Source organism: Pinus tabuliformis, chromosome 8 (assembly GCF_031772625.1).
Source record: "Pinus tabuliformis cultivar Carrire ecotype Pingquan chromosome 8, CPIR1, whole genome shotgun sequence".
In the NCBI taxonomy this organism is placed as follows: Eukaryota; Viridiplantae; Streptophyta; class Pinopsida; order Pinales; family Pinaceae; genus Pinus; species Pinus tabuliformis.
The window spans coordinates 193,982,881-194,002,395 of record NC_142294.1 but is presented as its reverse complement, the minus strand read 5'-3'; the positions used below and the strand labels follow the sequence as shown (position 1 = coordinate 194,002,395).

The following is a 19,515-nucleotide window of genomic DNA, read 5'->3' as shown; positions in this document are numbered from 1 at the left end:
CACTTAGAGCCATATGACACCTAAAATTTTCTTACTTGGAAGGGACATGTGAGTGATGAGTGTATACAAGGATGTTACGCCTCGACAAGACTCGATTGTGCCACAAATCACTAAGGGAAAGAGAGGCATGTGTCAAATTTTGATTGTCTCTAAGACAAAAAAAAAAAAAAATAGCCGCTTTCTATCACCCCAACCCCGCAGAGAAAACACCTCCAACGTAATTAAATCTTTATACCTAGAATACATTTTCTTAACTGCTCGATCAAAAAGAGAATAGTGAGAATGTTAAAGCCGAAGAAATCTCGTCCATCAAAGAAATATAATGGTATGTTCATCGGGTTGGTAAAGGCTCGATGTCTATCCTTCTTTATGAGCCAGATGGCTTGACTTTGTTTACATACAATGGCTAAAGTAAAGGGTCACATGACTTATTCATTTTTCAAAGGTTTTTTGATTTAATGTTCTTTAGATGCTCTCACGTGGGTATTTAAGGAATTTGTTTCCACTATTCACTTTTGACATTTTTTATAGTTTTGACTTTTTATTATATGTGCATTTTATTTAATTGGTGATGAGAGGTAAGAGTAGGGAAATATATTTTATTAGGAGTTTATTTATTTAAATTTTTAATTTTTTAAATGTATATGTTATTTAATACTTCTTTATTTTAATAATTTAAATTGTATTTTGTTTATTTAATTTTTTAATTATGATTTGTAATTAATTTAATAATAATTTTGTATTTTAATTATTAGTAAATTAAATTTTATTTTTACTATATTATATTATATTATTTTATTTTATTTTTATCTTTTAATTTTTAATTTTAACTTCTTATAATAATAATTGTAATTGTTTCTTCAAAATTAATATTTTAATATTTTATTTAATATAATAGTGATATTATTATAAGTTACAATGATTATTACAATGACAAATTTAATGTAGGGAAAACATGAAAATTTAAGGGAGTGATTTTTATCATGAGAATATGAGAGGAAGTCATATAGCAAGGGAGGTAGAAAGTAACTCACAGAAAGATCCAAGGTCTAATTGGGGTCAAATTTGCAATAACAGGATGCCCAAGGTATGTTGTTTTTCAGCTAATCTTTTATTAATTGAAAATGCCCCACAACATGGATTCATGTTATTTTCAATGTTGGTAAGATCTCCATCTAGTGGACTATGTCTCGTGTGAGACTCCCCTCATTAGTTCTTACAAGGTACAACAACTACTCTCACAAGTGTGAAATTATTCGTCATGCTAATGGATGATTTTCTATCTCCCAAGATCTATCTACCATGCTATTATACCATTTCTAAACCTCCAATGACTTGATGTCTATTACTTGATAGAGAAATTTGTGTTTGGCACCTTTTATTTGTTAACTTATGTAATTTACTACTACGGAGTTATCGACTATTAAGAAAATTCTCATCCTACAGGTTTTGTCAAGTGCAACTCTTGTTTATCCATGCTAAAATCTTATGCGATGCTAGTAAATTAATGGGAAACATCCCATTCGCTACCACCTTCTATCAACCTATGGAACTAAGGGGGGTTAGAACCCTTCCAACTTTGAAACTACCATAACTCCTGATCCCTTTGGATATTTTCAAGGTGCCATATACAATTAGAAGGGTCTTTATGAGGACTATCCAACCATGCAGTTTGCAAGAGAACTTGAGTTGATATTCTATAGCCAAAGCACATTCAAATATATAATCTCCATCATTAACCTTAATTAGGTAGCAACACCAATCAATCTTCTTACCAAGGCTCCACAACCAAGAGTCTACTCCAATTAAACAAGAAACACACTCAACACTCAATTGTTGAATGTATCAATAATTCCAATACTAACAAACAATTCATATTATGATTTTCATCATTGAATTTGACACCAATGTCAACATAACACTTCCAACAATCTCTCAAGGTGCAAAAATCCCTTTTCAGTGCAAAATCTTTGCTTCTGCTACCTTTTGTGAGAGTAAAATTTGTTTCACTTGTTCTCGTAATTTTAATATATCATGTTTCATTTCTTCCTCTTCCTCATGAGTCATGCTAGATATTTTAGGTTGCTTACTAGTTGTTTCCATTTTCTTTCTTTGGGGCATCAATTAATGATAATTATGCTTCACTGTACCCTATGAACTTTAAACTAATTTTTCAACCCAAACTCTTGCAAAATTTTAAAAGGACTCCACACCTTTTTTCGCTTTGTAGAAGCTTGATATTGAATCTATTATATCTCTGTAATTCCGAATCTCCAAGGTCTGAAATTTCTTCCCATGGTATTTCTCTGAGTCCTCTTTCCAATGCCACGAGTTTGATCAAAATTTGATTCTCCAAAAAAACGTTATGCCCAATCTCCCAATATGACTTGATTATATATTTGTTCATTATAGCGAACTTGTATGACATGTCACGTGTCACTATTTTGACATTCGAATCTGAAAAGGATACAAAGAAAATCGCACTCCATCCTCTTTGTGTAAATTCTTATGAAATTTCAATCTGTTGCTCAGAGAAAAAGTTTTGACTATTTTCCCAAGGTCACCTATGTTAAATGTAATTCGGGAGTCTCCAAAACCCTAACTTCCTCAGATCATATCTCTTAAGGTATAAGGAGACAAGCTTTGAAATTTGGGCGCGAGGTTCAGAACGATTACGACACAAATGAGTTCTTTTCTTAGATTCTGAAACTTCATAGAGAAAAAGTTTTAGCGAAAATTCCATGATGACCTCTTTGGAGCATCGAAACCATAGAATCCAAATCTTTGATACTAAATGTTATGAAACCAACTCAAAAAAAGATAGAACAGATAGATCAATAGCTTAAGCATGAGCCTCTTCAAGGGGAAACCTCCTTTACATTACACAAATAAACAATTCTTGGATGATACAAATCGAAAAACCTCCTTTCTATATATAGGAGTCTAAGGGGTCACAATATAATCAAAGCCAACATAACAATAATTATATAAGGGCACAACAATAACAACAGTGGGCTTCTATGGGGCACAATAATAACAATATGGGGATAATAGGGGCACAACAATAACAATAAAGTCTAAAGTGACAATAGTAATGTGGGAATCACTAGTATTATAGGCATCAACATAAAGTGATGGCAGCTTCAGTTTGAATTTCAAAAACATAAGTAATGTGGTTGAGAAATTTGGCAAATGTTCATGTTTGAAGCCCCATGCGAGTGCTATTCAATAGCCCACATTTGTTTTAGTCTTAAATTTGAATGTTTTAGTCTAAAATTCAAATCTACCACAGTTCAACGCTTCAAAGATATGGGAGTTTATAGATGTTCATTAGCATTGGCATCCAATTACAAAGTTAGTAGCCCCTACTGAAGATGCAGACCAACTATATGCTATTTCATGGCCACCTAATATTGGCAAGCCATATGAACTAATAGCCATTGCTAGTAGAAAAGGATTCTCTATCGCACATTGAGCTCGATTCAAACACAAATGAAAATCCTTTACTCGACAAGGTTTCTTTAATATCGGGGAAATATGGTGAGGTATGGCAATTGGATTGGGATATGGGTGGCATGACATTAGCAACATCAGGAAGTGATGGTGTTTTGCATCTGTGGCAGTCAAATACAAGTGGAGTATGGCAGGAAGTATCAGTTATATAAATAAATTACAGGATTAAACAAAGATGCATTATTATTATGATGTCCTAGTACCATGAATTGTTGAAATCGTAATTTCAACGCAGCGGCAACATCACCAGAAAACGTTAAGCTACCCGCCTGGAACTTCTCGGACCAGCTTTCCGATGAAGGAATAATCCGGCAAGGAGCTCCGAGAAAATATGGAGCTGACACGTGGTTTACCACTGACGTAACGCAACGTAAGTTTCTCGGGAGGTATTGTTCAGTCATATGATGCCTTCCGATATTCTTGTGAGCCGTCCGATCTGCCTGATCGTCCTCCACCATTGATTGTCCGAAGCTGCACACCTGCATACGATCAACGTCAATTCAATGTTTGCGTGGAGTGAAAACTTAAATCTGTTGACCGCCGAGAAGGGAATTAAATGCCTTTAATGACTTTCGTAGTTTTTGGTAGAGGCTTTAATTTTGGATATGGGCTTGTGTCCCATATGATATACGTCACATTCTTTTTATATGTTTTTTATATATATATATGTTGTCATAAAAAGTCTACGACAGGGAGTCTTTAGAATGTGCGTGCTGTAGTCTTTATTTAGTTGTGCCTGCGAGCAAAAAAAAGGTCATGTTATGTTTTTTTTGTTGTAGTGTATTGTGGCTGCGGCAGTATATAACGAAGTGCGTTTTTTTTGGTGATGTATATTGTGCTTGTGCACAATTTTTTTTGTATGTAATGGTGTTATGTGGTGGCTGAGCTCGGTGGAGCAAAATTTTTGTAATCGCACAGCAGTGCGAGATATGAAAGAGGTGATGTAACTGTTTTTGGCCCCCATTGTAAAACAGAAGATTATGTAATTTTCACAGCAGTGGAGTATGTAATTTTTGTGGTAAATGTTGAACGCACAGCAGTGCGGAAAATGGAACAGGGGAGGCATGTAATGTTTGTTTGTCATTGTAAAACATAGGAGCAGCAAGAAATTGTTTTGTAATATCCACAGCAGTGGAAAATCTGTGAGAGCAGCAGAGTTTTATTTTTGAATCCCTCTTTGCACAGAGGATGAAGTTTGTATCAGTCTTTCAGTTTTAAATTAATAGAAATGTGTTGTGACTGTGTAATGGACTGTGTTCTGAGTTAATTTTTTTTAAAGAGGTTCTCTGCAAAAGATCCTGAACAATGGAAACAGAGCATTGCCTCTGTGGTGTTAATGTTTGTTTGGTTTTTGGTATTTTCTCCATTAAAAATACCCAACAGTGGTATCAGAGCTAGTCCAGGCTCTTTGATGGTGATAGAGCAGGTTCAAGCTCTTTGAAGTGTCAAAGAAGCTGAAGGAAAGACTCTTGTTGCAGCAGCAGTAAAGCTTCTCCAGCAGTGTGAAGTTTCAGCCAAAGGGATTCAGGTATTTCTCAAGTTTTTGAGTTATTATTAAAGGAACAGTGAGTGACTTAAAAAACAGTCAAGTATTTAAAGCCTAGATAAGAATGGCAAGGTCAAAGAAGAAAGCCTCCAGGGCTGTTAAAAATGTGTCTGCCCCCTCTACTAAACTAGAAGGCAATCCATTAGAATACATTTTATTTGAAACCCCAAAGTTTGATGGAAACTTTGATGTATGGGAAATAATGATGAGGGCTTTCCTAATGTCTGAGGGGATTGAAGTCTAGGAGTCAGTGATTGATGACAGCAAGATGGATGAAGAATCCATGGAGTATGATGCACAAGCAGTAAAGATTATCTTGGATGGACTCCCTGATTCTGTGAAGAAGAATCTAGGAAAATATACATCAGCAAAAGATATATGGGACAGACTGCATGAACTTCATGCAAAGGGAGCACTGACCATGACAATGAGTCAAGAAGAACCCATCATAGAAGCTGAGAATGAAAAGCTTGACCTTATCAAGCTTCAAGTAAAAGAAAGAGATGAAGAGCTTGCTAAGCTTAAGAAGGAGCTTGACCAATGCAAGAAGAAACATCATGAAGAAGTCATATCCATGACAAATCAGCTGAATAGTGCAAGGAAGCAGGCAGACGCCTTGTCAAGTCAACTTGAACAAAGGCACAAGATAGTGAACAAACTTGCAGAAGAGATTGGACAGTACAAGGTAGAGGTCTCCTCCCTTAAGTCCGAACTACAAGAAGCCAGGAAGCAGGCACAAGGAGCTCAAAAGAAAATGGAGAGCAGTCAAGCAGAAATCTCCAAAATGAAGTCAGATACTATCTCCTTCAAAGTAGTAGCAGCTAAAGCCACTCGTAGTAAAGAAGAAACTAAGGAACAACTTGCAAAGAAAAATAATGAGTGTGAAAGATTGGAAGAAGAGATTGTCCTCCTCAGGGAAAAGGTTGAAGGGATGAACAAGATCATGAAGAGCTCTCAAGCATTGGATGACATGCTCAGCTATCACAGATCTCCATTTGATAAATCAGGACTTGGGTATGTAGGTGAACCCTCAAACAAGCATGAGGATGCTTTAAGCAAAGGAGATGTGAAGAAGCCAGAGAGAGATGGTGATGCTCCTAGTTCCAGCAAAGGCAAGGAGAAAAATGAAGGCAGCAATAGAAGGAATCCTGCTCCAAGCAGAAAACCAGCTTCAAGAAGAAATGTAGCTGATGTCAAAGAGGCAAGAGGCAATGGTCATCAACAAAGAATCTCAAGGCAGCAAGGCTTCAGAAGTACATCAAGGAAACCTCCATCTCCCAGGTACCAAAGTTCATTTTATGGTTATTGTTATGCTTGCTCAAACTTTGGTCATATGGCAAAAGACTGTAGAGCATTTCATGGAGATAGATGTTGTGGTCTACGACAATCTCCAAGAAACAATTTTAGAAGAAATCATGAAATGTTATTCATGAAAAATGTTGAATGTTTCAAGTGTCATAACATTGGGCATATGGCACGTGAATGTAACTTAACATGGGCTCCTATGCAAGCTAGACCCATGCAAAAGAAGAAAGTTACACAAGTATGGAGAAGGAAGGAAAGGCAATCTGAAAGCCCCTTGAACTCCCCAGTGGATCTAAATTTATTTTGAGAAGAGTCTGCTGAAAGAAGATAAAGCATACACTAAAGGGGAGCTTGAATTTTTTTTTGTTGTTTGCTGAACTGTATTAACAGTCATTTGTTGATGGAGGATGTATTGCAGCGCAACAGTTGCAAATGAAATCTTTGTTAATCCCTCTAAAAGGTAATATGCAGCAGTGATGAAATCAACAATGTTTTTGCTTTGTTTTTATGCAATATGCACAAAAATGCATAAAGAAGAAAAGATGGCAGCGCTGAAATGTAAAGAGCAGCAGTGAGATAAGAGAAAAATGCAGAGCATGGAGACCCTCACAGCAGTGGGAGGACAAAACATAAAACAGCAGTTTGAATTTTTTTTTTTGGAGTACATGCATTGAAATGCATAACAGTGGAATGTAGTTTTCTTCTATGTAATGTGAGAGAATATACTCACAGCAGAATGAGTTTAATACACAGCAGATGGAAATGTTTTGTATTGGGAATGAAAATGCAAAGCAGTGAGAAGAAAATGAGAAGAAGGCAAAACGCAGCAGAGCATAAATGCCCAGTGGCTGAGAATGCAATGAAATTTTTCACACAGCAGTGAAAAATGTAATGTTTTTTTTTTGTATGCAATGCAACATGCAAAGAAATGCATAAAGAAAAACAAGGACAGCAGATTTTTAATGCACACTGGATGTATAAGAATGTGTGTGGCAGCAGAAAGCCAAAGGAATTGCACAGTAGTGCATTGTGTAAAAAAAATGAAGACTAAGATTGTGTGAAGCAAGAGTGCATGAGAAAAGGCAGCAGCAAATCGAAAGGAATTGCACAACAGTGCATTATGAAAAAAATGAAGACTAAGATTGTGTGAAGCAAGGGTGCATAAGAAAAGGCAGCAGCCTGTGTTATTTTTTTTGTGTTGAGAATGAAGTGCCAAGAGTATGGGCACAGCAGTATGATGAAACAAAAGGCAGCCATAGTGCAAATTGCAGAGGCAACGCAGCAGCAAATAAAAACTCAGGGATGACAGTCTATGGTTATGGGTATGGACAACAGTGAATATGGAAAATGCAGCAGCATGAAGTTTTGTTGAAGAAATGAAAGGTAATGGACAGCAGCACATGTAAAAGAAATTTTTTTCTTTACAGCAGTATATGTAACTGTAATGAATGTGTTGTTCATTGAATTGAAATGCAACATATGCAACAACAGTGAATGTAAAGAAATATTTACACACAGCAGTGTAAATTTGTAAGTGGGGACAGTGTAATTGTTCCAGAAAAGACAGAGTATTTTGTCTTTGAAAAGTGCAGAAGCAGTGCAAGTGTAGACACAGCAGTGTGGGGTAGACGTAGTAAAGAAGATGGCACAACACATTCTAAAGCGTGCTGTAGTCTTTATTTAGTTGTGCCTGCGAGAAAAAAAAAGTCATGTTATGTTTTTTGTTGTAGTGTATTGTGGCTGCGGCAGTATATAGTGAAGCGCGTTTTTTTTGGTGATGTATATTGTGCCTGCGCACAATCTTTTTATGTAATGGTGTTATGTGGTGGCTGCGCTCGGTGGAGCAAAATTTTTGTAATCGCACAGCAGTGCGAGATATGAAAGAGGTGAAGTAACTGTTTTTGGCCCCCATTGTAAAACAGAAGATTATGTAATTTTCACAGCAGTGGAGTATGTAATTTTTGTGGTAAATGTTGAACGCACAGCAGTGCCGAAAATGGAACAGGGGAGGCATGTAATGTTTGTTTGTCATTGTAAAACATAGGAGCAGCAAGAAATTGTTTTTGTAATATCCACAGCACTGGAAAATCTGTGAGAGCAGCAGAGTTTTATTTTTGAATCCCTCTTTGCACAGAGGATGGAATTTGTATCAGTCTTTCAGTTTTAAATTAATAGAAATGTGTTGTGACTGTGTAATGGAGTGTGTTCTGAGTTAATTTTCTTTAAATAGGTTCTCTGCAAAAGATCCTGAACAGTGGAAACAGAGCATTGCCTCTGTGGTGTTAATGTTTGTTTGGTTTTTGGTATTTTCTCCATTAAAAATACCCAACATGAATATCACCCTTCAGACTACTAGATTGAAGCCCCTGTCATTTGAGAGGGTCGATGCAACTTTCTCGAGTCTTTTCCAATGGAGGCCACAACTACACAAACGCACCAAGAATTTGACCATGAGTTTTCTATAATTTAGGAAAAATTAGATTTACATAACTAATTAGATTTACAAAAATATGAAAGTTAATGAACTTTCCTTCCTTTCATGAGAAAATTCAAGATTGGTCCAACACTTCTCGTCCATAATTTCACCATCACCAAGATTGCGAGTCCTCCTCCTGCAAAAAAATGCCCGATACAAAGTAAGCGAACACCGAACTCTTCACACTCTCTATGGCAAAGTAGGCTTCCACCACATTCAATGTGCTTCGAAGCTTGTAGTCTATGCTATCATACTACAACGCCCATTAAAACATTATGAAACCCTTTCTTTCACTATAAATTGTCTGAGAAACCTTAAATTCATAAACTAATTCATATCATATACCTGTGCAATCTATCGTGATGATCATAAAGTGCAGGGATGTGGAAAACTATGGAGAAACCATTGAAGTTTCCAAAAATGTTGCGAAACTGTAAGAGATCGACCTGCTATATATCCAGCTTCCCTGATAATTCTTCTTCAGACTCCATAAGTGTAGCTGCCTCTTCTGTAAATTCACCATAATTTAACATATTCATGATTAGATTTTCAGAGTCATTCATTGATTTTATGACTGAATGTTGAGAAAGTCTGTATCTACAGTCTAATTAAGCTCAAGCTAAAAAAAATTGTTACCTAAAATCCTTCTGATCAATCTTTAGATACCGATCTACAGTAATTTAAATTAAATCTTTATATGAGACTACGAGTATACAGGACTGACTTACAAAGTAAATTTATTATTAATTTTTACAAACCTTCAAAATTTTCTTTAAAAGAATTTTGCATGAATATATACTTTAAAACATAGCCATGCTTAGATCTATAATATGAATATCTAAAGATTTGCACAATTTTTTCTTTAATTTGTTTTCATGAATATATACGTTGAAACATAATCATACTCAGATCTACGCTATCAATCTTTAAGTTTTTTCACAAAATTTTCTTTAAAAGAATTCCGCTAATAGATGTGGCTTCACTTGAACATCCAAGTTTATATACTGGCTAATAGATGTGGCTCCATTTGAACATATTTAAAAGGGATTAAGTTTTAAACAGAGAAATCTCTGTAAGGTTACCAATCTTCTTTCATTTTCGTCGAGTAGTGTAAATTGTTTCAGAATTTTGATGGCTATCGAGGTGTAAGAATCACAATAATTATTTCAATTATTATTCAACCAATTGTCTATACATACCCACAAGCTCTACCTATCACATGTAATAAATTTCTAAAGCATGATTTACATTTATATGGTTGTTGCTTACGTTTGAGTCACTTGCATCGAATTTTTTATGTGCCTTTATTGCTCCACATCATTGGAAACAAGTTTTGTCTGAGGCCGAGTGAGTGATTCAGTATGATGGAAGGAGTATGCAACATGAAATCATATTAGCTTCCATTTCCTCCTTATAGAATGTCATCATTACGTAATTAAATTTGCAAGAAGAAAATAAGCCATTCAACCTAGCAATAGTTGCTACTTGAGAGCATATATGGAGATAGTCTTCTAGTGGGAACAAAGGTGATTATAGTGGCTCTCCTAGTTTTGTAGATACAAGAATTGAATTTTCAGAATGGCTATTTTTTTTTGGAAACATAGAGATGGTCTTCCAGTGGGAAGGGTAACATTGCATTTTTTTCTTCTGAAATTCTCATGCAATTCTATTTTCTCACTACATATTTGATGGATTTTCAATTAAAAAAATGTCTAACAAACATAGACCATAATAAGGAAGTTCACAAAAACGTTTACTATAAATTCTCCAAATATAAAAACAAGGTCTTGGACAAATGTCTATAGGTCTCTAAGACAAACCGAAGTAGCATTCTATTACCATAAAATTCCTTATGAGAAAAATAGAATTCTATTGCCATAAATTTTCTTGCTAAACAACAAAAGAACCATACTATTGCCATGTATTTTCTTTGTAAACAGTGAGTAGAAATAAAGAAACCAAAATTATAACAAATATTTCTGGTCTTTATTATTTTATGGTAATAATTCTATTGCATAATGGCAGAAAAAAAGATTATGTATAATACTTTTTTTTTTTCTAGGTTAAGACTAAACTAAGTACCCACAGGGAATTGAACCAGTGACCTATCGCAAGGAGTGCCTTAACAACGCACCCATTCACCGTCAATCCAAAGCCCCGTGGGCAATTATGTATAATACTTAATGATTATAAACAAGAAGATTAAAAATGATTTATTGTTGGCTGTAAATCGTATGGTAATATTCTTACTGCAACAATAGAACTATTTATAAAAATCAATCATCATAACAAAAACATTAAAAAAGACCACAATAATTGTCTTCAGGATAGTCACCGACCTAAATCATGTTAGATTTAATGCTATAGAAAAAATTGGAATTCTAATTGTATACATATATTTAGGTTAGATATTGATTCATCTTCAAGGTACCAAGAAAACACAATTTATATTATCTATATCCCAACTGCAAAGAGAATTTAAAGTAGCATTTGTCAAAAGGAACAATGTTGACCTCACGGTTAATAAAAATGTATTTATGATGAGACGCTACAAAGTACATGGTATACAAGCATTCAAATATACCATACCTCCTAGTATGATTTCCCATCTCACTCTCAAGTTCAAATTTCCAGTCTCACTCTCACATTCAAATTTCCAGTCTCACTCTTAAGTTCAGATGAGTTCCACTTGTGTATTAAGTTTTATGTCCTCTTGCCCTCTCTTGTTCAAACAAAGTGACTTAATATTGATTTAAGCCTACAGAATTTGTTACATGATCAATACAACATGGCACCAGTTCAAATTCATTAGCATGTAGTTCCAATTTGCAACTAAATGATTTGCATGTGAAAGCCCACCACAAGCTTCTTGTGCCTTTGGTTTTTGGTTTTTTTCTATAGACACAGTCAACATTCAAAATACATTGAACAATATTAAATCGAACAATATTAAATCATTTACTATAGTGGTGTGGTTAGACATTTTTGCCGTACATCTGAAAAAGTTACAAAGTGAAAGTAGAAGTGCTAAATCCTCTCCAACATAAGTGAAACACATCACACATCCAACATTACAAATGATTAGTAAAAAAATGACACGTGCTAAATAACAGAGAGGGCAGGTTGGAACATCATGGAACTTGCAAGACTTTATGGGGTAGCCACACCCTAGGACTCTAATTGCGAGAGAAATTGTATTGACATTATAATAAATAATAATATAGACCAATGTAATGCACGGAATTCCGATAAATAAGGTTTTAGTTTTGCTATCTAATTCTACAAAATATATTACAACTAATTTATATATATTTATTGGGACAAACGAAACTGGATGGCCAGATCTAGAATGACCTCATTCCAATTGACCATCCGATCAACCCATATGATAAAGTATAATAAGAGAGGAAATATTGAAAATGATAAATAAAAAAAAAATCACTTTAACTATAATGATAAAAATAACTATAACTTTAACTTTAATGATAAAAATGTCAAGACGTCCGAGGAGGTGTGGAATGAGTGGTGGAATGTTATTAAGTAGAACCCCGTTTTATGTTTGTTTACACTGTTAGTTTTATAATAAGTCAAATATTCTTTTAATGAAGGTAGAAAAACAAATTATACTATCATAATCTAACAAATGACAATATTTATTGAAAATAAATATTTTTTAAAGAGAAAATATATTCAAAATACAAATAACAAATTTGATTGAAAATAACAATTAGTACTCATTTAAGATGATGAATTATTTGTGGATTTCAAGAGATATCTCAATCAATATTTCAATTTTTTTGCAAAAAAATAATGTATATAAATGAAATGTTCACCCAAGCACCTTTTCACAGAGATGCTAATGTAATATTTGTTAAAAGACACCCCTGAGTCAAATGCCCCAATCACAAAACTTTTCACAAGTACTTTCACAACATTCTTGGAGACAACAATTTTATTTGAAATCCAATGTTTGCTCATCTTCACAACAACTTACTAATAAACATTGTTTCTCCCAAGTGCCATTGGTAGCTTTAGTTGACAGATACCCAAGGATAATTTTAGGGGCGAATGTTCGCCCTTTGGCGAAATTAAGGGGTTTTAATTTTTTAGTGGGCGAATATTTTGTATCATAGTACATTTTTACAAATGACCTCAAATAGCCCACCTTATTTTAAGGGAGAGGGTAAAAAAGGTAAATTTAGCCCTTGAAATTAGGACTTACAACCTTCCATTAGCCCATTTTCAAGAATAGGTTTTATTTAAGTGAATCCATTAACCCATTTTCAAGAATAGGTTTTATTTAAGTGAATCTTATGGGCCAAATACCACATTTATAAAAGAGGTATGGTAAATTAATAAAAATATAAATAAATGAGAGGTATGGTAAATAAATAAAACATTTTTTATATTTACTCCATAAGTCACCTTATATACATGTAAGGATGTAAACAAATAAAAATATAAGTAAAGTGGAGGTATGGTAAATAATTAAAACGTCTTTTTATACTTACTCAAAAGGTATGGTAAATAAATAAAAATATAAATAAACTAGAAGTATCGTAAATAAATAAAACCTCTTTTTATATTTAGTCCATAACCCTCGATCTATTTATGAAGGCTCAAGAAAGAGGTTTTATTTAACTGAATCCTATGGGCCAAATACCATATTTGTAAAAGAGGTATGGTAAATTAATAAAAATATAAGTAAACGAGAGGTATGGTAAACAAATAAAACATTTTTTTATATTTACTCCATAAGTCACCTTATATTTAAGGACACTCAAAAAATGGGTTATATTTAGGTGAAACCTATGGCCAAAATACTATGGGACAAATACCATGGACTAGATTGTTATTAATATCATGCAAAAAACCATTATTAACCCTAATATTAGAATTATTAAAAATAAAAATGGCACATGGTATTGACCCATGGTATTCACCAAAATGGAACATGGTATTGACCCATGGTATTCACTTGGAATGTAGCCTATTTAAATGGGGGAATTAAACCAGCATGTAGCCTAATCTAAGATTCACTAAGACTTTACAAAGTTTTATTATTTAGTGAAAGACTTGCCAAGATCTTACAAGATTTTATAATTGAGTAAAATATTCGCCATGCCTGGTGAGAGATTCGCCAAAAAATTATATATGCATATTATATTATTGATAAAATCGCCTTTCATTTTTCCTATATACCATGGAGATTCGCCCATTTATTATATTTATAAATTTAGGGGGGGTTCTTAAAATTTTCCCTACAGATACCTCATTATTTCCATCTTCACAACTTATTTCATGGCATTTTAAAAAGCCCCATAGAAATTTAACTCCTATTTTAAAAAGCCCCATAGAAATTTAACTCCTTTCTTATGTACCCTCTATGTGTAAGGATTTCCATTATTTCCATTACTTTAGGACATTTATGTTATTGTAAATTTATTCTTAAATTTAATATCCTACTACACTCTTTAGAAGACATATAGAAACTCAAATTTTGATTGTATTTCACTGTCCATATATTTCACTTCATTATTACATTCCATATTTCCCACTCCTCCTATTGATGTTCCTTTGCACCTCTTGGTGCAATTGCCAATATATAAAGATTTTAATATATATATATATATATATATATATAATGTATACATATTATTATTAAGATTTATATATTAAAACTTATATCTCATATATTGAAAATTATATATTAAGGTTACATATAATATATATTATTATTTGAAACTGATATATATATATATATATATATATATATATATATATATATATATATATATATATATACACACGAATGACATTATTAAAATTTCATATATATATATATATATATATTAATTAATTATTTTGATTATGTTTTTAATCAAATTCTAAGTTTATATTAAAACATAATGAACATTTAAAATTAAAGCTATATCTTTGAGGTTGTCTTTCATTTAAACTCAATTTTTTTGTTTTTATAATGGTAAGATGAAAAAATTGTGCAAGCTTCAATTTAGCATGGGACGAGTATTGAGATTTCATGGTAGATTTTTTATAAATGCAAACATTCAACATTTAAAAGGGAAAACCATATTAAATTTAATATTTTAGATTCTATCTTGTATTTCTAGAAATTACGTTCATGTTAAATACCGTTAGAAATTTATATATTATAGAGCAATAGAACACATAAAATATTGCAGAAACACAAACAAAGAAAATGCATAAAACAAGAGAGACATAGATATACGTGGTTCACTCAATCTCGGTTACATCCATGGAGAAACAACCATTCCTTCCTTTTATAATATCCAATAAAGTGAGGAGATACAACCTACAATAGATCGATTGTAATTTCCTCTTCGCTCTCACACAATATCCTCTCTATTTTTTGCTTAGAATGCATGTCTACATAGTCGCAATACAATTCTCTCATATATAGCGAGGGGTTTCCTTATAGGGAAAAAACCCATAAATTAAACATAACTTCTACAGTGAGGTCATTCACCTAATGAATGGCTTAGATTAAGTACAAAATTACAATATTTTACAAGGAAAATTTACATCCATTTTTTTCTTCGAGGTCGCTGCCCCCGCCCCACTGGGGGGGCTCATAAAATCATCATCACCCCTTCCCCTCAACCCCCCTAATGAGGATTAAATGATAGGTGGCATTGTTGTCCCGTTATGAAATAGGATCCAACGCGGCGATACTTTTGAATAAAGAATATAATGAGGCTCCACACCCCACAATCTCCCACTTAGAGACTGATTATAGCAACTCCACTACTGCTTCCTTTGTTAGACAATGACTCCACTTTAGAGATATCTATTTCTCATCTTCATCGTCATGCTTGAAGACCAATTGAAATTGAGAAAAATCTAAGTTTCTCCCTAGTTACAACTTTTGTTAACATATCTGCAGGATTCTCGCTAGTGTGTATCTTTTCCAGCTTCAACTGTCCATCTTCCAACACTGATCATATGAAATAGTACTCGAGCTATATATGTTTAGTCTTGGAGTGAAATGCAGAGTTCTTTCCAAGATCAATGGCACTTTGGTTGTCACTGTATAACCTGCCCAACTCATGTTTCTTACCCAATTCATCGAGAAACCTTTGTAATCAAATAATTTCTTTATTAGCCACTATAGAAACAACATACTCTGCTTCTGTTGTTGAGAGTGCAACAACACTTCGCAATTTTGAAACCCAACTTAAAACTATTCCACCTACAGTAAACGCATACCTTATGGTTCTCCTCTTGTTATCTTTATCACCTTCCATATCTACACCAACATATCCCTGTAGAGCAATGTTTCACGGGGGATTCACTCAATGAACCTATGACCTATCACGTGCATTTGTGGAATATTAAACAATACCCTTAATTTTAATACATATTAGAAAATACCCTTAAAAATCACATTATTTAATCCCCTACCAATATGAACCCAATAAACCTTCCAAACTAAAAACCCCTACTTCCACTAGACATTGTCAGTATCCATTTTTTCATTAACATTTTTTATACCCCTTTATATTTTATCATTAATTTTGAGCTCCATTTTTTATAATTTCCAATATAAAAACCCTTTACGCCCTATATATCCCCCAATATATTATTCCATTTTTTCCTCAATATAAATCCCCCAATAAAAACCTATGTGGTATAGTATTTCTACCCTAGTGAAGCCCCCATGCAATGTTTGAACGATGAAAGCATAATGATTGATATGTGGTACCTCTCAAATAATTGAGAATCCACTTTACTACCATACGATGTTCTTTTCCTATATTTTTCATGTACCTACTTACAACTCCCACCACATGTACAATATTAGGCCTTGTGTAGGCCATTGCATACATTAAGCTTCCAACTACTAACGCATATGGAAATTTAGACATATAATCCATATCTTCCCGAGTCTTGGGATACATTACCTTAATTAGTTTGAAATGGCTAGCCAAAGGTGTAGTAACTGGTTTTTCATTTTTCATATTAAATATTTCCAACACCTTTCATATGTACTCACTCTGAGACAATGTTAATTCACGATTTTTCTTGTCTCTAGTTATTCTCATACTAAGGATTTGTTTTGCAGCACCCAAATCCTTCATTGGGAATGGATTTTCTAGTTTTCCTTTGAGCACATTTATTTTCGGCATGTTAGACCCTACAAAAAGCAGGTCATCTACATATAATAATAATATAATATAGTTGCTATCATTTTTCCATTTGAGATAAACACAATGGTCAAAGTGACATCTAGTATAACCTTGTTGAGACATAAACTTGTCAAATTTTAGATACCACTTCCTTGGAGCCTGTTTTATGCCATACAAGCTCTTTTTGAACTTGCACACCTGTTTCTCCTTCCCTTTGACCTCATATCCTTGTGGTTGCTGCATATAGATCTCTTCCTCCAAATCACCATGAAGAAAGGTCGTTTTTACATCTAACTGCTCAAGATGCAAATCTTCTACTACTACTAGAATTAAAATAGTTCTAATTGAAGTCATTTTAGTAATAGGAGAAAATATCTCATCAAAGTCTATACCTTTTTTTTGTATAAACCCCTTCACCACAAGTCTAGCTTTATACCTGTTGGTCATTATAATTGCTTATTTAATTAAAACAATCAAGTGCTACACAGATTGTCAACCTAGGGAAGTCTGTTTATTTCAAAGGCAACCACACACTATATATGCTCAATCTCATAAGCAATCCAAAGTTGTAATAAAAGTTACACTAATCACATCTTGCTTTGAAGAGACTGAAGATTTAATTTGAATTACAGTAAAAGCAATATTTCTATTGCAAAATTCAAGATTCAAAAGAAAACAATCATCAGAAGAATCCTAGATTATATTAAGAAACAACAACCTAGGAAAAAGAAACCTTTCAACAATCTGCAAAGGAAAAGACTAACTATGCTGTAACAGAGAACATGACCCTATTCCCCAAAGTAGGAATTTTCAACACCTGTCTCTAACTATCACACTTTCATAAACTCATTCTGCAAACAGAATTACGAGTCAAAATGATCAACAATTACCTAGAAATGAATTGTATGAATACGATGCAACAATCAGTTGAAACAGAGTTTCAGCAATAGATAGTAGAGTTCTAACAAGGCATGAATGAAAACAATAATTAACACACTACAAAAAGTAATGGGTGAATCTTGTGAGGAAGGTGGGCCCTCTCCTTCTCACAAGATTCCCCAGAAATGAATGGGAACTAAGAAGAAGTGCTCAAAATGATATTTTATTCATCTGTCCAATGTAACATGTTACAATATCAAAAGTAAACATGCTCCTCCTCTATAATTCCCTTCTAGCTAAGCCTTCCGTATTCTGTCATAGTCCCCATAAAGCTGATTTCCCATATTATTTAAAGAGGAGAATCCTCTTAATACAATTAAGAATATGATTACATGTGTACATAAAAATCCTATTCCTAGTCTGATTTAATATTCTATGCTGGAATAGGATATTCTGATCTTCCGTAGCAAAATGCTGTTACAGTGGTTGTAATGGTGCTGGCTTTGAGGTATAGCTATTGCGGCTAGTGTAACAGATCCTTTAATTATCTTTTCTTGTTACTGTTGTATATGAAATACTATTTCAGCATCGCAAATCATGGACTGTTTTAGCATCACAGATTACAAACTGTTTCAGCAATTGGATTTGTGTACTGTTTAACTGTTTCAGCAACGTGGTCTTCAAATAGCAACGATATATTAACTGCAGTCTTCAAACTATTTTAGCAACTATATATTTCTGATTAATGGCTAAGTATGAAAATAATAGAAAATTACATATAAAACAAATTAAACATATAGCAAAGAGAAGAAACGTTATATACCTTTGGAAAAATGGATTAAGGTGATAATGTAGGCTTAAATATGAGTGGGAAAAGGGTGTAATGATAGAAAAAAGTATGAATAAAAAGGTAGATTATAGGATCCTAACATCCCCCCCAACTAAAAAGGTTGCATGTCCTTAGGCAACTTCAATCTGATTTAGAATCCGGATACTGACTCTTGGCATGCAAATTACTTAAGCAGTAATTGTAGAAAGTACTGTTTATTGGGGCTTTGAATCCTTGAACATATTGTAGCCTTTGCCAGGCTACTACTTCAAACTTCTTGGGCAACCTATGATGAGCCTAATATTTTTCTGCTGGCATTCACAAAATGGGAAAATGGAACTGATAACCTATCCAATTTTCAGCGCATTTCTGGACACATTTGATGTAACTAGGTACCCGGAAGATTGCTATCTCAAGATTGGTAGGACTAAGGGAATTTTACTCCTACCTTTCCTTTGAATATTTTTGCCAAAACATGTTATTTTCTTTTAGGGCGGAAGTCTCCTTGGATTTAATAAACTGTTGACAATCTTGAAGTATTGTTGCCTTTAGTTGCCACATATGTTGAATCATCCCCGGTTTCTTCAAAAATTGAAAATATTCTGCAACAAAGGGAACAACGTTCTATGGTTCTTGCCGTATCTAGAGGAGATGGTTATCTTCATTATGCCTGGTAGCTAGAAAAGAATTCTTCCATGTAATCTCGTTGGTGAGAAAGGAGGCGAGTGCCCGAATCTAGATATCACCAACAAGAGGATTAAGATTAAGTTGTCTGTCCTTAGGAATGGCTTCATTATGA

At 33.7% G+C, this 19,515-nt stretch overlaps 1 pseudogene; it reads left to right on the top strand.

Annotated features, from left to right (window-relative positions):
• Positions 1-991: 991 nt before the first annotated feature.
• Positions 992-19,515, top strand: part of LOC149234794 (protein SEH1-like) — an 82,691-nt pseudogene continuing 64,167 nt past the window's right edge.